Raw genomic sequence first — 22,752 nt, forward strand, 5'->3', positions numbered from 1 at the left:
CTGTTTCAGGCTGTCAGGAAGAATCGTGGGCACAAAGTGAATATGATGAAATGCATCCCAGAGAGGAAATGAATGTGCCCTCACTAAGAAATGGGTCTGGCTGCCAGGTCTCTGGCAGCCCACCGGCAAGAGGACTACATCCCCTGCAGCCCTACACATCCCCACCACACTACATGATATGGGAAGGCTGTCTCTTCACCATTACCCTGGGGACCCAAGCCTGATTTGAGGAGTGAGTCACATCCCTGAGGTGTGCCTTGCATTACTCTTTCCCCAGGTGTGCCCGGAGACTCAAGTTTGCTCATTTCTGTCCTGACACATCTCGCTGGTCCTGTGGTGGTCGGAGTCCTCCTGTTCTGTGTCAGCTGCTAGACATCATTAGTCTTTCATGTGATAAAGTATCAGCACTTTTCTCTTTTATAGTATTTGGGGAAATTCTAACACACTTCCCAGGATTTGCACAGGTCCCTCTGGCTCCCATGGTGGGTAATTCTGTGGATTCAGCACCTGGCAGTCAGCACTCCCTCTTGGAAGCCCCTGGGGCCTGCTCCTTGGTTTCTACCCCAGTACCTTTTGTCTGGGACCTGCCTAGAACTGCCTGGAGGGCCATGGTCTAGGGAAGGACAGGTGGAACCCTGACCACAACAGATCCCTCTAAACCAACAAAGTCACGTTGATGACGACGACTGCAGTGGGGTGAATGCCATCGCAGCGGGCATGCTGGGAGCCACCAAGGGCTTACCGCAAAAGCAGTTCTTCCCAAGACGCCCTTTGCTTCTTCCCCTCCTCGCCTCTCAGTGAATTTGGAACTTGCTTATGTGTTGGAATGACTTAAATCAACTGCTCATTTCTGTGCCCCTACACTCACAAGTCCCTTCATTTACATTTTAAGTAAGTGGCTAATAAAACTCCTCTGGAGGTTGTTTTTTGAAAGCAGGAAAAAGAAAAGCACACACTACCTGAAATGATTTTACTAATTTTTGAGTGACTCAGTTGAAAGTCAGTGTTGCATACACAATTTCCCCATGCTGAGCCAGATTGAAATAAGACTTAATAAAAGGCACAGCCCTCAGTAGCAGGCAGTGCCACTGTGGACAGTGTACACTTTGGTGTGAGGGTATGCACAGACAAGCGTGTGTTTACTCATACACACAGATAAACCGAAAGGACACCAGGCTTCGTGCTGGCAAAGGTTATGGTGCTGCTGTAGCTTGTTATGGGCCCCGGGCAGTGTCAGATGGGAAATGCTTTGATGACATTTTGTTCAATGCATATAATGGGGTCTCCCATGGCCCAAGGACCCACTATGAGCACTCCCCCCACTGTGGTGGACAACACGGCTGGAGTCGTCACAGCCCAGGTCTTTACTGAAAGGCAGTGTTGACCCAGAAGGCTCATGTAGAACCCATTTGGCCAGGTCTGGACCATCTCTCTCCATCTGACCTGCCTTGGCTGCACAGGGGGACCCAGACCCAAAAGGCCCAGACTCAAGAGGAAACTGAATGACATTTACCATTACACCAGCTTTCATTTATTTTTTCCAAATGATCATAAGGACTGTATTACTAAGTGTGCTATTTACAGTCTTTTCCCTTTTATATGATGAAAGATTAATAAAGAACAAAAAATTGCCTGCAGTAAAACCATGCCTGAGGCCAGGAGTGGTGGCTCATGCCTGTAATCCCAGCACTTTGGGAGGCCAAGATGGGCAGATCACCTGAGGTAAGTAGTTCGAGACCAGCTGGGACAACATGGGGAAACCCCAACTCTACAAAATACAAAAAAAAAAAAAAAAAATAGCTGGGCATGATAGTGAGTGCCTGTTATTCCAGATACTTGGGTGGCTGAGAAGGAGAATCACTTGAACCTGGGAGGTGGAGGTTGCAGTGAGCTGAGATTGCAGCATTGCCCTCCAGCGTGGATGAAAGGGAGAGAGACAGAGGGAGGGAGGTGGGGGAGAGAGAGAGAGAAAAAGAGAGAGAAAGAGAGATGAAAGAAAGAAAGAAAAAAGAGAGAGGAAGAAAGAAAGAAAGAAAGAGAGAAAGAAAGAAAGAGAAAGAAGAAAGAAAAGAAAGAAAGAAAAAAAAAAAGAAAGAAAAAGGAAGAGAAAGAAAGAAAGAAAGAAAGAAAGAAGAAAGAAAGAAAGAAAGAAAGAAAGAAAGAAAGAAAGAAAGAAAGAAAGAAAGAAAGAAAGAAAGAAAAAAGAAAAGAAAGAGCCATGCCTGAAGGGCACTGGGTGGTCATCACTTCAGCAGGTTGACACTCACCAGGAGCTCATGAAGTCTGTCAATTAGGCCAGTGATGGGTTGAGCACTGAACTCTGAGCTCACACACTGGGGCATGTGCCGCTGCTCTGACTCACTCCTTTAAAGAGGAAAATACAATTGAGCTTTCTAATACCAAATATTTCATCACAGGATTTAAAAGCAAATAATCATTCAAGGGAAATTCATCTTTAAAACCCTCTCCTGATGTAGCAGTCCCAAATTATAGGGATTATGAACTTGAGCCACTGAGCCTAGACTGACTGATGTATTCTACCAATAAGCTATGTACATAAACTCATGTCTTCCCACTTCTCAGAACCATGAAATCAATCATTCCTCCCTTTCTTTCATTTTTATTGTTTCTTAACAATACTAGAAGCCAAATTCATTCTTTTCTTAAACCACTTTTATTCATTATATGACTTCCTAAAACACCCCAAGAAAGGTTATTATTCATCATTTCTTCAAAATACACCCTTTGATATCAGACAACCTACAGGAGAGTCATTGGAATTTATGATGATTCACAGATAATTTTTTGCAGTATTATGTTTTTAAAGTAGTCTTTAGTACAAAACCTCCCTACTCCATAGCCTGACCGCTCTCTCTGAGCAGTAATCAATGCTGCATTGTACCCTCAGGATTGGAAGCCATGAGAAAAATTCTTCCTCCAATCCTAACCAAGATGTTTTCCACTCAAATGGGAAGTGGATACATTTGTAGCATGTCTGTCTGAGGCTGAATCTGAGGGAAAAGGCCCAATACTTACAATCCACTGGTTGGTTTTCCTGCTCTCCTCATTTAACTTCCTTTGGTTTTCTTGAATTTTTGCCCCAAAAGATCTCATTTGCTTCATTATCTTCTCCTATAAAAGAACCATGAATTTGAACATCGCAGAAACAAATCTTTTTGGGTGTCAGACCCCCATTGATAAAGAAATCAAGGGATGAGATATGAGAGATTTTGGAAGATCTCAGACTGTAGAAACAGAACATGAACACAACCAGTTTAATAGGAAAATCATAAGCAGGGCAAATTTACAGAAAATGTGGCATCTTGCATCAGAATTGGAATCCACTGACAACATGCCTTGCTAATTCTAGCATATTTTATTCTACTATTTCCAGTGTTGGTAAATAGGTCTCTTATATAGAAGGCTTTTGAACTTGTAGTTTAGATAGCCAGAAACCCTTTCTGATATTGAGCTCTTTACAGTGCCTTGAACATTAAATACTCAAATTATGATGCTTATTAACTTCATCACTCCCTCAGTGAAATGCAAGTTCCAGCAAGGAAGGTATTCTCACAGATTCCATTTGAATTTTTATCGTTGATACCTGGGCACCACATGACATCCAGTACAGAACAGAATAATCCTCACACTCTTCATCTTCCCCCTAATCTCTTTACCTGTGCCATCCTGCAGCTTTCAAAGTGTTCTCAAAGCCATCACTTACCCAGTGTTCCTTAGTTTCCCCTCACAGTGTCTGTGAGCCCCGTGCTCCTGAGTGTACAGCAAATGAAGTAGGCTCTTATCCACCACTCAAAATATCTTTTTTCCTCCCTGTGTATCCCACAGATTTGTTCATTAGAACTCAGGAATTGCCAGAGACTGGCTTTTCTGTCGATGCACACTAGATTCTTCAGAAGAATATTGGTTTTGACATCCTCCTGCTGTGACAGTTCCCTGCATGTGAGCAGCAGGTAGGAATTTTGGCTTCTTCCCAGGAAAGGCAGAGACAGGACCTACAGAAGCTGGGGCTGCAGCCTGTGGTGATGGGGTCTACGAGTTAGTTCAGACAGAAGAGGCAGATGGGTTCTTTCTGGAAGGCTTGTGTGATGTCTGAGACCATTTTCCTGAAGGAAGGAAATTAGGAAAGTATGATTAAAACTTCATCTTATACCTTGGGGCAACAAAGATCAAAGCAAAATTTGACACAGGTTGTGACTCAGTGATAAACTTCTGTCTAGAGTAGAACAGGCTTTATTTTGTAGAAGACAAAAATAGAACCTGAGGCACAAAGAGAGCTCTTGGATCTGTAGGTAAAATTGTTGGGTTCATGCACAACTCACAGGGAACTACATCCTACCATTTCTTTTTGCATAGAAAAATGAACCTCAGAGAGGCCATGTGTGATGGCTCACACCTGTAATCCCAGCACTTTGGGATGCCAAGACTAGTAGATCAGGTTGGAGACCAGCTTGGCCAATATGGGGAAACCCTGCCTCTACTAAAAACACAAAAATCAGCCAGGAGTGGTGGCACGTACCTGTAATCTCAGAAACTTAGGAGACTGGGCAGGAGAATCGCTTGAACCCTGAAGTTGCAGTCAGCTGAGATTGAGCCACTGCTCTTCAGCCTGGGCAATAAAGCAAGAAGAAAGAAAGAAAAGAAAGAAAGAAAGAAAGAAAGAGAAGAAGAAAGAAAGAAAGAAAGAAAGAAAGAAAGAAAGAAAGAAAGAAAGAAAGAAAGAAAGAAAGAAGAAAGAAGAAAGAAAGAAAGAGAAAGAAAGAAAGAAAAAAAGAAAGAAGAAAGAAAGAAAAGAAGAGAAAAGAAAAATGAAAAAAGAAAAGAAAAGAAACCTCAGTTTTGTTGAGTTTTGACTTCACTCCAAAAAGTTTCAGGTTTAAGAGTATGAAATTAGGACCAATTTATACCATTAGATGATGGGTCCTGAATAGTCTGAAAATCATTCTTAATGCTCATTGTGATTGGTCTAGAAAAGACTGATTTAGTATAAAGGAAAAAAAGTCATTTGTTTAGGAAATGGTATTTAACTGCAATTTTACTCTCATTGTTTCATTTAGATGTCATAATTTTCTCCTTTAAAGTATTTTGAAAAATCTCAGTCACAATCCACCACTGCAAAATAATTTCTAAATAACCATTATTTATTTACTGAACATTGTGGGATTTGATCAGATTTCACCCAGAAATGCTGAAGAGACATTTAGGATACTCTAAAACAATATTATCCTCAAATTATTCAACACACTACCTAAGTTGTATATTATAGAATATTCTGTCTTGTGCATATACTTATGTGCCAACTTTAGAACAGAGGGTATTACATTTATGTACAATATATAAAATAAAATATTCTCAATTACATTTAGGAGATATAACAAGTATGAAATTGCAAGATATCTGAAAACTATTTTCTGTGTTCTTAGAATACGTAGGAACAACTAAGGAATACATAAATGATACAAGTAAAATTAATCTTCACTGTATTTCACAAGTATGTAGGAAGACAGGATGACAAAATAAGAGTAAAAACGTTTTTACTAAGTAAGCAAATGACATCACTTACAGAAACAAGCTCAGTTTGTTGAAAAATTAAACATAGGGCAGTCTGTTTTGGGTTGGAAAAGTAGCAGGAACTCCTACTCTGTTAGTTGTGTTCTCACCCTAGAAATATACTTATGGTCTCACTGATAATTGCTGTAGAAGCAATACTGTAAAGTCTGATCAGGGATCAGGGCCTCACCATATAGTGGTAGTGGCTTTCAGATATCTTCACAGCCAATTCCAAAGCCACTCTGTGTGTCCCAGAGAAGAATCAGCTTGGCTACTTGTACCACTTTATATTGAATCTCTGAAAAATCACACCCATTTCAAAAAGGTTGTACATTTCTTGGAGTTTGGGATAGCCATTAGGATTCTTGGTTAGGTTTCACCAGAAGAGAGGAAATGATCGATTCATCACCTTGGCTAATCTCCATAAACAAACTTTAAACTTCCTCTCATCAAGAACCACTGAGTTTACAACAAATGAACCCTCAAATACCAAATTTGTAGATAATTTTTGGAGTGCTTTGATATTTTACTCATCAAAAGATGAGAAAGAGGATACCATCAATTTATGATTTTAATAAATGTCTTCAAAAGCCTGGAATATTTTTTCTCCTTTTTCTTTTTGTTTTTTTTCTTGTGTTTTTGGAAATGTTTTGACTGAAGTTGGCTTTAATTCTAATAGTCACTGAACTAGACTGGAAATGCACTTTGCTGTTGCTTTTGAAGCTTGATTTCAGGTTTTAATGTATTACTGTCAATTTATATATATATAAATAACATATTTTATATATTATATATATTTATACGTATATAATATATAATATATAGTATATATTATATGTATTTTTTATGCATTATATGTATACACACACATATATACATATACATATATATACACATATACATGTATACATATACATATATACACATATACATGTATACATATACATATATACACATATACATATATATACACATATACACATATACACATATACATATATATACATATACATATATATATATATACATATACATATATATATATACATATACATATATATATATATATATATATATATATATATATATATATTCTGGTTCTGCAGCCCAGGCTGGAATGCGGTGTTGCAGTCACAGCTCACAGCAGCCTTAAACTGCTAGGCTCAAGTGATCCTTTTGCCTCATTTTCTCAAAGAGCCAAAATTACAGATGTGAGCCACTGCACCCAGCCTATTAATTTATGTTGTTGATAAAAGCATGAGAATTATCTTTATTATAAATTAAGAAACAGAATATCTTTAAGGAAATATTATATCTTTAAGGAAAAATAAAATCTTCAGTATTTATAAACTCTTATGAAAACCGCCGTTACCAATAGCAATTTTGTGTATCTCTATAGAACACATACATATGTAAATATATATAATATATACATGAATTTTTTCACATTTGGCAGTCATTTAAGAATAAAAATTAGAATTAATATTGATAAAAAGTGAAATAAGTAAAATTTACTGTTTAGTGAAAACTTCGTTTAGCAAGCTATATGAAGCTGCAGAAAGTGTGAATTGGATAATAGATATAAAGATATGTCATGAGGACTTCACAGATGGACAAATGAGGTAAACTAGGAGAATGATAGTGACATAAGGAGGATGAGAGTATCACGTATGTCCTTTATAAACAGCATAATGTGTGATTGGCTGTAGCACACAGTAGAGCTAAGTAGAGAAGATGAGGAGAGTACATATTCAAGGGTATAATGTTTGATAATTTTTTCCGAATAAGCAAATGAATTGAATTCATGAAGCCAAACAATCCCCATTTTGGATGTATAAAACATAAATTTACTTTGTTTTGAATGTGTAACACAATATATTTTGGCTGATTTTTAGTATTTCTCTGTCTTTGTTGGCTGATTCTTTATGATGTGTTTAAGCTTGAAACCACCACCAAAGATGAAGAATCTCTTAAAAGCAGCCAAATAAACTGTTTCATTTTGAGGGAACACTTAATAGAATGACAACAGACTGTTCCATAATCATAAATGTAAGTATAAGACAGTCGACTAATATTTGTAAAGTGTCAAAAAGTGTGATTGCCCATACAGAAATGAATATGGATTGGAAATATCTTTTATATAAGAGGATAAAAGGAAGATCTTGTCACATATGTATAATAAAAAAATAAAGGGGCTTTATACCCTACTAAGGGCTTCTAGAACAGTACCCATGAGATCTACTTGAAAGATAATTCCGACACCTCTGCCACATTTGAATCTGGCTTTATTAATTGCTTTTTCTCTTAACAGTGTTTCCTTTATGTATCTTTTCTGTTTCTATATATGTCTGGTAAGTTTTACTCAAAAAGGGAATTATGTAGAGTGGACTAATACAGAAAGCAAAAACCGCATGTGTTCCCTTTTACTAGGCTGTATGTATGTGTTTTGAGGGAGAAGGTTGAATCAATCTAGTCAGGAGTTGATTTGGTTTTGAGACTTCTTCCTCTTAGAGTAAATTCCAGTGCACCATAGGTTTCCTGCTCATCTAGCATTACCTTGTGTTTCAGATTGGACTGGTTCAGCAGCTTTTCTCAGTATCTGCTGTATCCTCGACTTTAAGTTTCCCTCCAAATTCTGCTCAGTCCCCCAGAAGGCACTGCTTTGACCTGTTACTCAACAATTTTTTGCCTAGCTGGGGGTGGCGATGAGGATGGAGAAGCATTCTCTGTCATTCTGATGAAGCTCAGTCACAGGTTGACATTGTTTCTGGGTCTTCATGGTTGGAACCTTCTTAATGATCCTGTCCAACCTTCAGGTGTAGGTCTAAATCCTCCACATATTTTTTTTCCTATTTTTTCTTTTCCCCTTTCCAAAGTTCAATTAGTTTTACCGACATCCCAGGGCGAATGGCATTCCTTATATTTCCCTTTGTAGTTTTAGGTTTTGTTACACGGGGGGAGACGGGGAGTAAATACAGGTCTTAAAATGTGATATTCTCTGAATCTCTTCACAGACTGTAAAGCAAATATATGTGGCACATATACACCGTGGAATACTGTGTAGCCATAAAAAGGATGAATTCATGTCCTTTGCAGGGACATGGATGAAGCTGGAAACCATCATTCTCAGCAAACTAACACAACAACAGAAAACCAAACACCGCATGTTCTCACACATAAGTGGGAGTTCAACAGTGAGAACACATGTACACAGGGAGGGAAACATCACACACTGGGGCCTGTTGGGGGTGGGAGGCCAGGGGAGGGATATCACTGGGATAACTACTTAATGTAGATGACGGGTTGATGGGTGCAGCAAACCACCATAGCACGTGTATACCTATGTAACAAACCTGAACGTTCTGCACATGTACCCCAGAACTTAAAGTATAATAATAAAAAAAGTTTTATGTCTTAATGTTGACACTAAATTATCATAAATTAAATTATATATATATGCATTTGAAAAATAAGGCGAAACATCAAATTCATTTATTTCAAACTTATTTTATATGTTAAAATACTTAATACATATATATAAAATTCTCTTCTGCATGTAAAATGCTTATAGTTTCTCTCCTTGATTTCAATGCTTCCTGTATCTTATCCTGGTTAATTTTTAAGTTTCCTAACCATTACCTTCCAAAACATTATCCAATATTCGAACTTCTAATATCAATTAGTGGAGTTCACAATTTATCTAAATAAAACACTGCAATATAACATTTGTGTGTTTCAATTCTTTTCTTAAACTTCTCTTTGAGATTCATTAATTTGTTGCATTTCAGTGTTATCTCTGTTTTGTAAAATTCTTTTGCATGATGAGATTACAATTTAACAATTCTACTGTTGATGAATATTTATTTTGTCTCCAATTTGGAGCTACTATAAAAATTTTGTTGCAATGATCAACATTGTGTTTATCTTGAAATACACATAGGAAGTCTGTGGAATATATTTTAGAATTAGGATATCTAGCCCATAAAGAATGCTCATAGTCACTTTGCCAGGAAGTATTTCAGTTTACATCCCTCCAGCCATGAATAACTTTCATTGATTCTTTATCTTTCACAACACAAATATTATGTGTCTTTAAATTTTGCTAATTTTTATGGAGGCCTGTAGTTCAACTTATGGATTAATTTTTATTATTCTGAGGACTAATAAAAGTAACCCCTTTTTCATTTGTCCAGATATTTATGCCTCCAATTTGATGAAATGCCTGTTCAAATATTTTCCCAATTTTATATTGGGTTCATTTTCTTTTATTTATTACATTCATTAATCACATGTGTTGTATGTTATTGCATATTTGTTGGGATAAATATTTTTCTCCACTCTTGGCTTGCATTTTGATTCTTGGATGGTATATTTTGAAACACATAAGTCATCATTTTTGATATAAACTAACTACATTTTTCTTCTTAATTGTTACTTTTTTGTCCTGGTTAGGAAATCTTTCTGTGTGAGAATATTTTATTGTGTTCCCTTCACCTTCAGAACATGAATCCATGTGGAAATGCACTGTGTACAGTTTGAGGTAGGGGACAGTATTCAGTTGTGTCCATTTGAATATTTAATTGATTCAGCATTGTCCTGATCCCCTTGTAAATTTCGCTGTAGATCAGCACTCTAATAATGCATGAGCATTTGTATATAAGATGAGATTTACGAAGATAAGCACAGCATTGGAGGTCAAATAAGGTTACCTCAAAGTATAGGTTCATAAATAAAACACATGGATAAGTATAATATTAGATGAAGAGAAAGAAAATAGTTCCAGGTTACCACTGAGTCTTTTTACTCCAAGTTTTTCATGAAGCCCAAGATCTCTACTTTCCTCCATTGATTTTGACTTCAATTAGACAAGTCTGTTATCTATTATTTCACTTTGTGACATTCAGAAATAATGAAAAACCAGAGATTGTATTCTATGCCATAAATCATGGGTAATGATTTTCCAAAAATGATTTAAAAAGGAACCAATACACATGGTTTTAGTGTTTTCACCATATTTAATAGAAACACTATAAATGAGTTTTGATGACATTCGAATGCAACTAAAGACATTAAATATAACTTATTTGTCCTGTTTGATGAGGTGCAAAAAAGATGGCTTCCTGGGATAAACAGGTTCCCAGAGCACATAGACACATTTCTGACTTTTCTCTGGTCAGAAGCGACTACAGCAAAAGATAGGCCTGAGAGGAGGTGAGAAGGAGCAATTAGGGATGTTGTATATCGGGGAACTTTGATCAACATCAACAAAGCTCATGGTTCTACCTTCACAATCCAGGAATAATCCTACTGTGCTGGTAGGTCTTGGAACATATTGCACTACAAGTTGGGAGGTGGTAAAGAGACTGCAGTGAGTGTCCTCCTTAACACATCCAAGAAGAAAGTGTCCCTCCTCTCCATCTATCTTGTCATTCTGCCTCTTCTCTTTCCAATAATTGTTACAGACACCAAAAGCCCAATTCCAAGAGCCCCCCACGTGAACCTCCCAATAATATTTGCCAGATGTGAAAGCCTGAGCCCCCCATACAGGAAAACATTCAGATTTTGCAGTGATATGGGGATCATCTTGAGGTTCGCATCCAACATTCATGCTTCTCACATCTCCATAAGGAAGATATGACTATTGGCTCTTTCATGCTGCAGAGTAAAATCAACTGCAAAATTAATTTAAAAAAAGTATAGCTACATGTAATTAATAGAAATTAGAATTCTTGAGGGAAATGTTGTTCTACCAAGAATTTACTTTACCAAGAAATTTGAAGTTACAAGGACAGGAGAATTGTGACTACAACATTTAATAAAGTATAAGGATGATTAATATTCTCTATAGGAAGAACAAAACCCTAAAAACAGACATTGAACATTTATTGCAAACTTAAAAATTGAGAGTCGAATATAAGACCAGCCTGTTTTAATCCAATCTCCAATGTAAACGTGAAATATTATATGCCCTGAATGCCCTTTAGCTATCAAGGTCATTATTAGTAAAATATTTCTTGTTCTTAAATACTAGTGATACAATTTTGGCAAGACTGGGAAGATTTTAGCTTACTCAAGCACTGCTCTAGATAACTGGATAAAAGTCCATATGTTCAAATTTAAGTGGTAACTTAAGGCAGATTTTTGCAAAACCTTTTACCAGTCACCCTGCGGACATCCCTGCTAGCTCTAGACTGAAACCGAATTTCAGACTTTACACGTAGCTCCTCATGTTGTAACTAAACTGAAATTATCATTTCTATTTTTACTTCCTATTTACATAATAATTTCTTCTTTCTTTTTACATGTTAAGTCAAAATTTTATGTTATATCAATAATATACATTTATTGTAAGAAAATACAAATACTCCAACAAACTGCGGTGAACTCTATTCCCCAATGAAATGTGTTTAACAATTCAAATGAAATACAGTAAAGAAATGTAAAATTTTTATGTAACCTTGGATTATTAAGCTTCCTTCTGAGCATTGTTCAATTTGTTCAATTTTTTATTTCTTATGTCATTCCATTTACCCAATATATAACTCTATACATGTGAGCCCAGAACATATTTGTTTTTCACTGTGTTTTACTCTTCATGTTATAAATTGGGCTATAAATAGAAACACAGATATAAAAGGGTTGCATAGCCATATGGTTCACTTCCTGCTGAAATGAAATAAAGATTTGGTGAAGGGTAAAGTATTAGCCCCATGATTCTAACAAGAAGTAATACACTGTGGGAATTCTGCCAATGGGCTGACACTTACTTCTGAATCCATTGAGCCTGTCCAGCAGTCCAGTGATGGGCCCTGCACTGAGCTCTGGATTCACAGGCTCAGACACTTGCAGCAGCAGGGACTCACACCTGCAACGAGAAAGACACAGTTACCACATCTACAGCCAAAAAATTACATAAAAATCACCACTTTTATTTAAAAGACATTTCATGAGAATCCCTTTAACCCACACATTTGCTAATTCCAAAATTATCATTTTCTATTTCAAATACATTCTTATTCACAGTTCCTGATTTTCAAGCACGATGGAAAAGTCAATCTGAGCGAGAATTCATTCGGATCTTTCTTTGTATTGCTCCAAATTAGTAAGGATCATTAGTCTTAAGACTAGGAGAATATTCAAAAATGAAATTCTGGGTTCCAGACATCACCAGAAATTCCTGAAATCACTGTCTGGAAAAGTGGGGTTATTTTTAAGACTGCTGCATCTGTTGCTTCCTTCTCAAGGCCAGGGTGTTGAAACTTGCTCCAGGCAGGGAGATCTGCCTTTTATAGTTGAGGTTCTCTGGAGGCCTACACGGTTCAAACATTCCGATTAGTTTGTTCATCTATTTTTCAGAATTATATATTTAAATATAAACTAGAAATCATCAACACTTTTCACTGCTAAAATACTTTCCCCTTTTCTCTCTGGCTTCCTCTGGTTGACTTTGTAGCCAGGTAGTAAATGTGACATTTTCTCTTTCAAATATGAAGGCTTTTGAGCAATAAAAAGGAAATTAGGAACAGAGATGCTCACTTCCTTCATTTTTCTTTCATTTATTTATGTTTTGTTTTCTTTCTTATTTATTTATTTATTCATTTTTGGTTTTGCAGAACTTTCATTGAGCAGCTTAATAAAATCGCTGAGTATGGCAACAAAATAGATGACTACATGGGGTGGGGGATGGAGAAAGTACAACCAGCACAAGGCAGTATCACTATCTGAATCAATTATACCTTCAATATCAAAGTTCCTGCTTGATATTTGTGGAAACTGAAAGCATCTGCTAAAATCTCGGTATGCACTCACCTGTGTAATATGTCTCCAGAAGCCCGTAAAAAAAAAAAAAAAAAAAAAAAAAAAAAAGAAAGGCTTAGTGCTTTCCACAAGATGAATCTTCCACTAAGTTCAGTGTGAGATTTGGAGACAGTTTCTGAAGATATTATTTTCCTACAATGCTCCCTCCTGGAAAGCATTTTCTGTTTCTTTTCTCATGAAAACCCCAGTCTATCATATGTCATGAATTAATGTCCTGATAAAGTCTAAGTCTTGAAGACAGTCTCTTTACAAGTGAAGGGAGAGGAGGCCCACAGAGTCTACGCTCTGCCGTAACCATAAAGAAGCTACTCAGTCATCTTCCCTCAGCCCTGTTACCAAAATGAGTGGACCCCAAAATAATATTAGTGTGATCCTAGATTCCCCAACTTCTCCATCATGCCATGTCTCCAAATTAGCCTAAATGCCAATGAATCACTTCTCATTTTATCCACTTTCAGAAATCCTAAATACATCACTGACTTTTGATGGGAAATATTTCTTGGGGCTGTCTGTTACCTTGGCCATTCTACAAAGTTTTGTTGCTGGTAGATAAAGTAGGAGGGACCTTCGGTCTGGTAGAATCACTAGGAGAGGCTATACCCTCCCAACCAAGTAGCATTAGTTATCGAATCGTGTTTTTGGAAACAAATCATGGAAGTAAAGGGGGAGATGGATTTCAGGAGACGAAAAACACCCACGCATGTGAATGTTCAACATCATGATACCCATGGTCAGTCCGTACCTGGAGTAGCTGAACATCTGCTTTATGGCACATTGGCTTCAGATCCTCATACGTTCCTCTTAAAAGCTCCCTCAAATGTTCCATCCTGGCTTTGCTTTCATTGAGTTGCTGAAAAATGTCCTCACTCACCTGTCGCAGCCTCTCCAAGTGATGTTGCTGTCCTTCATGGAGAAATGCAGATATCTTCTGATATTCAGCTCTGATTGCTTCTATCCTTAAACTCACATAATCCTGCAGTGACAATTAGTCAAAATAGAAATGTTTTATCCATCTTCTCTTGAATTTCACTGATTCCTCTTAGCATTCTGAACACCCAATATTTTAATTCTCAATCTTGTCAATTCTCAGATTTCACAAAATTTTATTCCTTTCCTTTTTTTCTGTACTAGTATCAACATAGTTGTTTCTGCCCAGTTACAATTACTTGATTAATGATAAAATCTTTTCTAAGATAGGTATATAAAAATGGATTTCTTTCTTCCACACCACATTTATGGAAAGAAAACACAGTTCTTGCTTAAGAATCAAAGTATCGAGTTATATTGACTAGGTAAGAAACCATTATTTCTATTTTGGAGAATTGGGGCAAGTTATTTAAAACCATTATATGAGAAATGATGACATGACCACAGACTAACATTGTCAACTCAATGCATTTCACCCAGCATAACATATTCTAATAAGGTTTCATTTATTCTCTTCCAAACTCACCCTAATCCGCAACATGGACTTCTTTGTGGTTCCTCAAACCCCCAAATAAATGCAAAGTATATATTACTGCACATGCTGTTTTCTATACCTAGAATTATTTTCATATATATATATTTCTCATATATGTACTTATATATATTTCTCAAATATAGGTATATATTGATATATGAGGAATATATATGTGTATCTGTGTGTGTGCATATATATATTCCTCATATATATCGATATATATATAGATATATATATATACACCCAGATACACATATATATTCATATATTATGAGGAAGAGGAAGGCAAACAGGAGGATACATATATTTCCTCCTGATCAAGATTTTGTTTCAGTGTGAATTTTTCCATGAGCCTTTTTTCTGACCACCCTATCTAAAACTCAAACCGTCATCCCCAGTCTCTGGTCTCTGTGCTCCTTTTCTACTTTCCTGCTTGACTATTCTCCAAAGACACTACTACACTCTAACACATCATGTACTTCACATATCTGCATGGTGACCATTTGCTTTTCTCATTTCCATTGCAAGATTTGTGTGTTTTCTTTCTTCTTTACTCCTTAATTTTCTAAGATGATATTTGACATAGACTAAGTACTCATAAAATATCTTTCAATGAATTAGTATTAGAATAAATTAATGAAGTAATATTAGATATCATACCCTCAATATAAACATCCACAGAGAAAATCATTTCTAGAATTCTTCTCAAGTCCTTAGAGTTCTCCTTATATTAAATACCAGTTCCCCTATTTCTCACATATTTATGTCTTCATCAAGACACAAGTCTACATTTCTCACCACTTTTCCCATTATGTGTTATGACTTATTCAATATTAATTAGTTCTGATATTTCATTTCATGCTTTCCCTAAGTTTGTGCTCTTGCTCCTTCTGCCTGAAATTTAGCTCACATTTCAATATACTTGCCCACTAGTATTCAAATCCATACTGACTCAGCCTTAGAAGGGTCACCTGAAATTTCCATGACTGATAAATAACTCTTGTGTCCAGAATTTATCCAGGCAGCCCATTGGGAACAGTGTGAAATGGCCCAGTTTCTTGTATTTGTTGGGATACTGCTATAGGGTTGTATGGAAACAGATGAGCATGCTTGGGTAACGTCTGTGGTCTGATAAGAAATCCTACCAAAGAGTCACACTAACTTACATAAAAAATTAGGGTGTTTTTTCTCAAGTGTTTTATCCTTGTTTATTGAATTCCAGACACATTATGGGTTGAGATCAAGTTCCTATTTTAAGAGTTACCCATTCGTTCACTGTAAGTTCCTGGAGAAGGTAGAGTAATACGGTACTAACCTTCCAGCATCTGGCTCTGGTGGTTTCCATGTTCAAGTTTCTGTGATTTTCACAATATTTTTCCCATAAAGATTGCATTTTTTTAGGAGCTCCTCCTGCGAAAGAGCCATGAATTGAAGCACAAGTGAAGACAATAAAGTATCATTCACACTCTGATATACGAAGGACCCAAAATGAGAGACAAATTAGCCCATAGAATATAGAGTTTGCTTTGTTTCTCCTCATGTTTGTCAAATCTGAGAGGTGTGAAGTCAAGGAAGCTCATAACAGACATGCTTAGGGGACACAGAGATGGCATCATCCAATCTCCAAGGAAATAGACTTACAACAATTTCATGTGTCCTGTATAGAAATAGATCTTCAGAGGCATCACTTACCCGGTGTTCCTCAACAGCCCGCTCAATGGAACAGTGTCTGTGATTCCGGTGCTCCTGAGAGTTGGAGCACAGCAAACAGAGCAGGATCTTGTCCACTTTACAGAACATCTTCTTTGTCTCTCTGTGCGTCCCACATATTTGCTCCTCAGAGCTAAGGAATTCCCAGAGACGGGCTTTTCTGGCAATGGAAGCCATGTTCTTCAAACGAATGCCAGTTTTGAGATTTCTCTGCCATGTTGTCTTCTTGCATTTAGAGCACTGAGCAAGAACTGCAATGTCTTGCCAGTTGAGGTAGAAACAGGGCCGGCAAAAGCTGTGCCCACAGTCTATGGTGACTGGGTCTATGAAGTAGTTCATGCAGATGGGACAGGTGAGTTCCCTCTGGAAGGCTTGCAAGATCCCAGAATTCATGTTTCTGAAGAAGAAAGAGCAGCATGTCATTTTGGGGCCTGGGTTGGTGAAAACCTGTGAACATGTGGTGATATGTGATAGCTATATTTTCTTCTTGACAGTGCTCATTAAAGCAGAACAAACTATTTCCTCTGTAACAAAAATGAAAAATTCATATACAAAGAGAGTCTTTAGGCTTTATAGCCGACACTACTGACTAGATGACTCACAACCTCTTCTACTGCTAGTTCCTGCCCATAACATAATGCAAATCTGTTCAAAAACCTATTCCCTGGATGTCGATATGGAACTCGGGTTTTAATCTTAAGTGTTCTAGAATAAAACATGCTTGTCCCTATTTCTCTTTCAAATAACTACTGAATGACTATGGGAGAGGAGTAGAAAACCTACATTGGGTAACAAAACATGAGAAGATGGTCAGAGGGCGCTATGACATATTTTTAGAGAGAGGGACCCAGAAGCTGGCTCCTTAAAACAAAAACAACCCCACAACAAACCAACCGACCAGATAAACAAAAAGACAGCAATTAAACCAGTCTAGGATCACTAGGAGATAAAATAAATAATGAAAAAACTTGGGTTTATTTTTCTTATGGCTTAAATTAACTTCTTCTTTGGGCTACTCAAACTATGAACTGACATACAGTCAGTTTTTTAAAAAGTGAAATATATATAATTATATTACTATGGTATTATGGTTAATTTTAGGTGTTGACTGGATTAAATAATACACGGAGAATTGGTAAATATTATTTCTGGGTGAGTCTGTGAAGGTGTTTCCAGAGAGACATGTAAGTTGGTGAGCTGAGTGGGGAACAGCAGCCCTCAATGTGGGTAGACACTATCCAATCAGCTGGTAGCTCAGACTGAAGATAAAGGGCTGAGAGAAGGCAGTTTCCTCTCTCTCTCCTGAAGCTGATTCTAACTCAGCCAGGATATTGGTATCTCCAGGACACTAGCTTAATGACAGCCTATGATCAACTTCTCAGATTCCATAATCAAGGGAACAAATTCCCCTAGTAGATTTCCTCTCCTATACAGTGTCATGTGTAGAGTGAGGACAGATATATGATCTGAGGACACATTAGACAGTTTTGTTATTGTTTGATCATAGGGTATACGTACAGAAACCTAGATGGTATAGCCTACTACACACCTATGGTATACTGTATAGCATATTGATCCTAGGCTGCAAACCTGTATGGTATACGATAGGCAACTGTGTCACAGTGGTAAGTATTTTTTTTTGTGTGTATATATATATACATATGTGTATATATATGTATATATGTATATATATATAGTTATGTACACATCCTATGGTTCTGTCTCTCTGGAGAGCCCTGACCAATACAAACTGTAATCTTTGCTTTGGCAGTTTGAAATCCTTTATCTTACTCTCTTTTACTAAACACTGCTGAATTTAAGCGCCAAAAGTGAAAATTTAAGAATTCAGGCCAGGTTCGGTGGCTCATGCTTGTAATCCCAGCACTTTGGGAGGCCGAGGCGGGCGGATCACGAGGTCAGGGGATCAAGAACACGGTGAAACGCTGTCTCTACTAAAAATACAAAAAATTAGCCAGGCGTGGTGGCGGCGCCTGTAGTCCCAGCTACTCGGAGAGGCTGAGGCAGGAGAATGGCGTGAACCCGGGAGGCAGAGCTTGCAGGGAGCAGATATCGCGCCACTCCAGCCTGGGTGACAGAGCAAGAGACTCCGCCTCAAAAAAAAAAAAAAAAAAAAAAAAAAGAATTGCAAATATTTTTCAGAGATCATCTGAGCCATTTCAAGGAATTTTTCATAGTTTCATCTGAGGCAAGCCTCAATTAAAATGACAACTAGTATCAAGTATCAAATCATTCCTTATACAGTCATCTGCTAAACAATTCTGTTTTGATTTCTAAGCTAGGGTATTTTGGAGAGCATTCTTATTTCCTTTAATATCACCATTTTTAACTCATCATTGCCTCAGTAACTTAAAATCATGTCTAAAACTTAAGGTTATAAAAGCACAACATTTACAGTATTCAATTATTATCTTTTTTCTTAATTCAATGTACCAATATTAGTACATGCAGTACACATATATGTTTTAATGTGAATTCCATATATTCATGATGCATACAAATCTATTGCAGCAAACACTAGATATCTAAAATTTTTCAAAAATATATTAAACACTTTTGGAACACACAAAATGACAACAATTAATAACGTCATGTCATAAAATGAATAGCAATAATATGAGTTACAAATAAGATCATTAAGTTTAGACAGTTAGATATTTTTATCACTGTAATTTGCTATTTGGTAAAGGAAGAGAGAATTTTCTCCATATAAGTTGCACCCACCCCATGGTTCTATGAATGTTTCCTACAGTAATTCTTCAAAAAAAAAAAAAAAAGGCCAGGCTGGTGGCTCACGCTTGTAATCCCAGCACTTTGGGAGGCTGAGGCCGGCGGATCATGAGGTCAGGAGATCGAGACCACGGTGAAACCCCGTCTCTACTAAAAAAATAAAAAAAATTAGTCGGGCGTGGTGGCGGGCGCCTGTAGTCCCAGCTGCTGGGGAGGCTGAGGCAGGAGAATGGCGGGAACCCGAGAGGCGGAGCTTGCAGTGAGCCGAGATCACGCCACTGCACTCCAGCCTGGGTGACAGAGTGAGATTCTGCCTCAAAAAATATATATATATATTATTTTAAGTACTCCCCAAGATCAGGAGCTCATTCCCTGCAGAACTGACTTTCAGAGGTCACCTGAATGCAGTTAACTCTAAGTGCTGTCCTCCTCTGGAGAAATATGAGCTTGTCTCTTCTACATCCTTTTATGTGAATCTTTGAAGACCACAGCCACCTCTTTCAGTGATATTTAGGGTATTAAGAAAGGTGAAGATAGAGATGATTAGGTTTATGCAATATTTAGTACAGACCTTCTCATCACTGATTAAATTAGCATCACACTATTATTGTAAAACCCACTGCCTGAATGAGGCATATCTATCATCAATCTTATCAGGGTAAACATGTGCTAGAAATTAACTAAAATTGCTTAATACTGTTTCTTGAGTTTCTTCCAAGGCACAAGCATTCCTCTAAGTGCACATTTATTTATTTATGCCAAAGAAACTTTCACCCTCTGGAGTGCAGTGGCACAACTTTAGCTCACCGAAGCCTTGAATCCCAGGGCTCAAGTAATCCTCCCACTTCAGCTTTCAAAGTAAAAAAGACTAGAGGTTTATGCCATTGCACCTAGCTAATTTTTCGTTTATTTTTTCTTAAAGACAGGATATGGCTATATTTCCCAGTCTAGTTCTAATTCCTGTCTTCAAGTTATCCTCTGACTTCGGCCTCCCAAAACAATGGGAATACAGGGTGAGCCACATCACCCAGTCATAAATGCTCCTTTATCTACGTGGCATTCTCAGAGTAGGCCAACAGGAACTAAAATTTCCTTTTTTTCTTCTTTAGCACTCTAAGAGAATTCACTAATTAATCAAATAATCCAAATGATAATTTAGCATCTTATCAAATTTTCAAAAGCTTTTCCAATCTCATGGGTAAAACATGAGTTACTCTTTTAACTGCTTTCCTCCGCATAGTGCATAATATCCTAGAATGGCTAGAAAAGTACGATGAGTATTTATTTCGGGATTATAAATATCTATTAAGATGTAGGCAAATTCACGAATACAGAATCCAAATGATGGGCAGAGACCATGTATGTTTTTTTTCTATTCCAAAGTTTGTTTTGTGATATGAAACTCCAAAAGAAGGAAAAGATTTCAGAAGGGGATACCTAAATATCTTCTGACAGAGGAATTATTTGCCAATGGCTCACAAGATTTATGGCCAAGACTGTCAGAACAGTGAAAACATATCTATCAGCCTTATATCAGTCAAGGTTCAAAGACAAAAGCAGAACTCATAAGATATATGTACACTTAGGAAGATTCATATATGGATTTAGTACATGGAATTAGCTTACTCAATTGTGGTGGCTGATGAAGGAAGTATAAGATCTCTGGTACAGTCAATCAGGAAAAAAAACAAATTCTGCTGGTTGGATCCCAATGGTCATGGAATAAAGCTTTAGTTCACAGTCAGTACGGATCAACTGGAACAATAGAGATCCCTTGACAGTTTAGCCTTGTCCAAGGAAAGTCTAAGTCTTCCTTCAGAGGACTTTCACTGTTAAAGTCAGACTTACTTGGGTAAACTTCCAGGTCCCAGAATTAGAACCTTTACTTACATCTGAAAACTGCCTTCCCAGCAGCGGCAAGGTTAGCATTTCATTGAATAAGAAGGAGGTGTGTGTATGCTACAAATTGATGCTGTTTTCATTTCCCTCCTTGTAGTTAAACCTAGCCAATTTGCCACACTGAAAAATCATTAAAAGTTTATGTGCCATAAATTTAAGAAAGAGAAAAATAGGATTCCTTGCTCTTTTCTAAGTTTACTGTGCAAGACCACCAACAGACTGAAGCCCTTGGATATACATTCTGTAACTCAATAAATTGAGGTAATCCTAGTGTCCACACAGAGGTGAGATCTGCCCTGGGTGCATGGGGTTACTGGGGACTCAGCCCTGCACTCAAGAGTGGGAAGCCTTTGAGACCTTAGTTCATGGACTGGACCCTGCAGGCATCCTCTGCTGAGATTCAGGGGCTCCCCAGTGGGGCTCTGGTATTCCATCACAAGGTCAGATGACTATGTGTATCAGGAAAGAATTGGGGCAAGGAGAGAAAGGAAAAAGGGTAGCTTCTAATTTAATTTCCACAACTTTTTGCACCACATAATTGACTCATCCCAACTGTCAACTTTAGGCAGATGAAGTCTAGAGCCCTGGAAATTAGGAGCTCTCAATTCTAGACCTACTTCTGTCTACCGTGGCATCACTAATGAAACAACTTATTTTCCTACATGAATCTCAAACCATGAAACAAATATGAGAATGTAAGTCCCTTTGGAGTTGGCATTTTGTAGGTTCTAAAAGTCCTAACCAAGCCAGAAGCAGGATTAGAGATGGGTATGGGCATTAGAGATGTGTGTATGGGCAAGAACAATATACGATGTGGACAAAGAGCACTCTAAACAATCTTGATCATTTCCTCATTTCCAACTGAATCCCCTTTCAATACAAAAGGTTCTGTTTTGGACCTGAGAGTCTGTTTCCACTCTAGCATCTGAAACCTTACTCTACAACAAAGATTTCTATTGAATTACAATTCTGTTTTTGAGAACCGTTAAGAGACTCTCTCCCTCATCTGGGTTTCATAACTCATTACAAAATTTTCATACAGGAGTTGGGGATGTATTTCTGCTTTCTTAATATGCATAGAAAACTAAATTTATTTTATTTTAGAAAATTTTTTAATGAAATTCAATTATAGCATATTATTTAAAATTCAACAGTTAAAATTCCATTGAAATTGTAATTGCTACTTTGTTTTATTTGCTCAGATGGAGAGATGTGCACAACTCTATCCATGCTAATAAAAATTCATTAATTTAATAATAAATTATATTTTGCTTTGTGGCCTCTGAATGTCCAAGACTATTTTTAAATCTTTTAAATGTCCTTTCTTTGAAAATCCCATTTATTAGATATTCTTCTGGAAACCCCAGTCATTTTCTCTTTAAACCCCTTATTTGTTTCTGTTAAGATAAATATGTTAGAAAAAGGAAGGGAACAATGTACTACATGGGCTATGAGGTACCACATACTTTGCTATCTCCCTACCCACACCTTCCATAATCACAACAGAAAACACAGAATGTGTCCCATTGTCCAAATTTCATATATGA

At 37.2% G+C, this 22,752-nt stretch overlaps 1 pseudogene; it reads right to left on the bottom strand.

The window, feature by feature from the left end:
* Positions 1-10,741: 10,741 nt before the first annotated feature.
* Positions 10,742-16,951, bottom strand: LOC100580647 (annotated as a pseudogene).
* Between the last annotated feature and the right edge of the window lie 5,801 nt (positions 16,952-22,752).

Source organism: Nomascus leucogenys, unplaced genomic scaffold (assembly GCF_006542625.1).
Source record: "Nomascus leucogenys isolate Asia unplaced genomic scaffold, Asia_NLE_v1 001215F_47918_qpd_obj, whole genome shotgun sequence".
NCBI lineage: Eukaryota > Metazoa > Chordata > Mammalia > Primates > Hylobatidae > Nomascus > Nomascus leucogenys.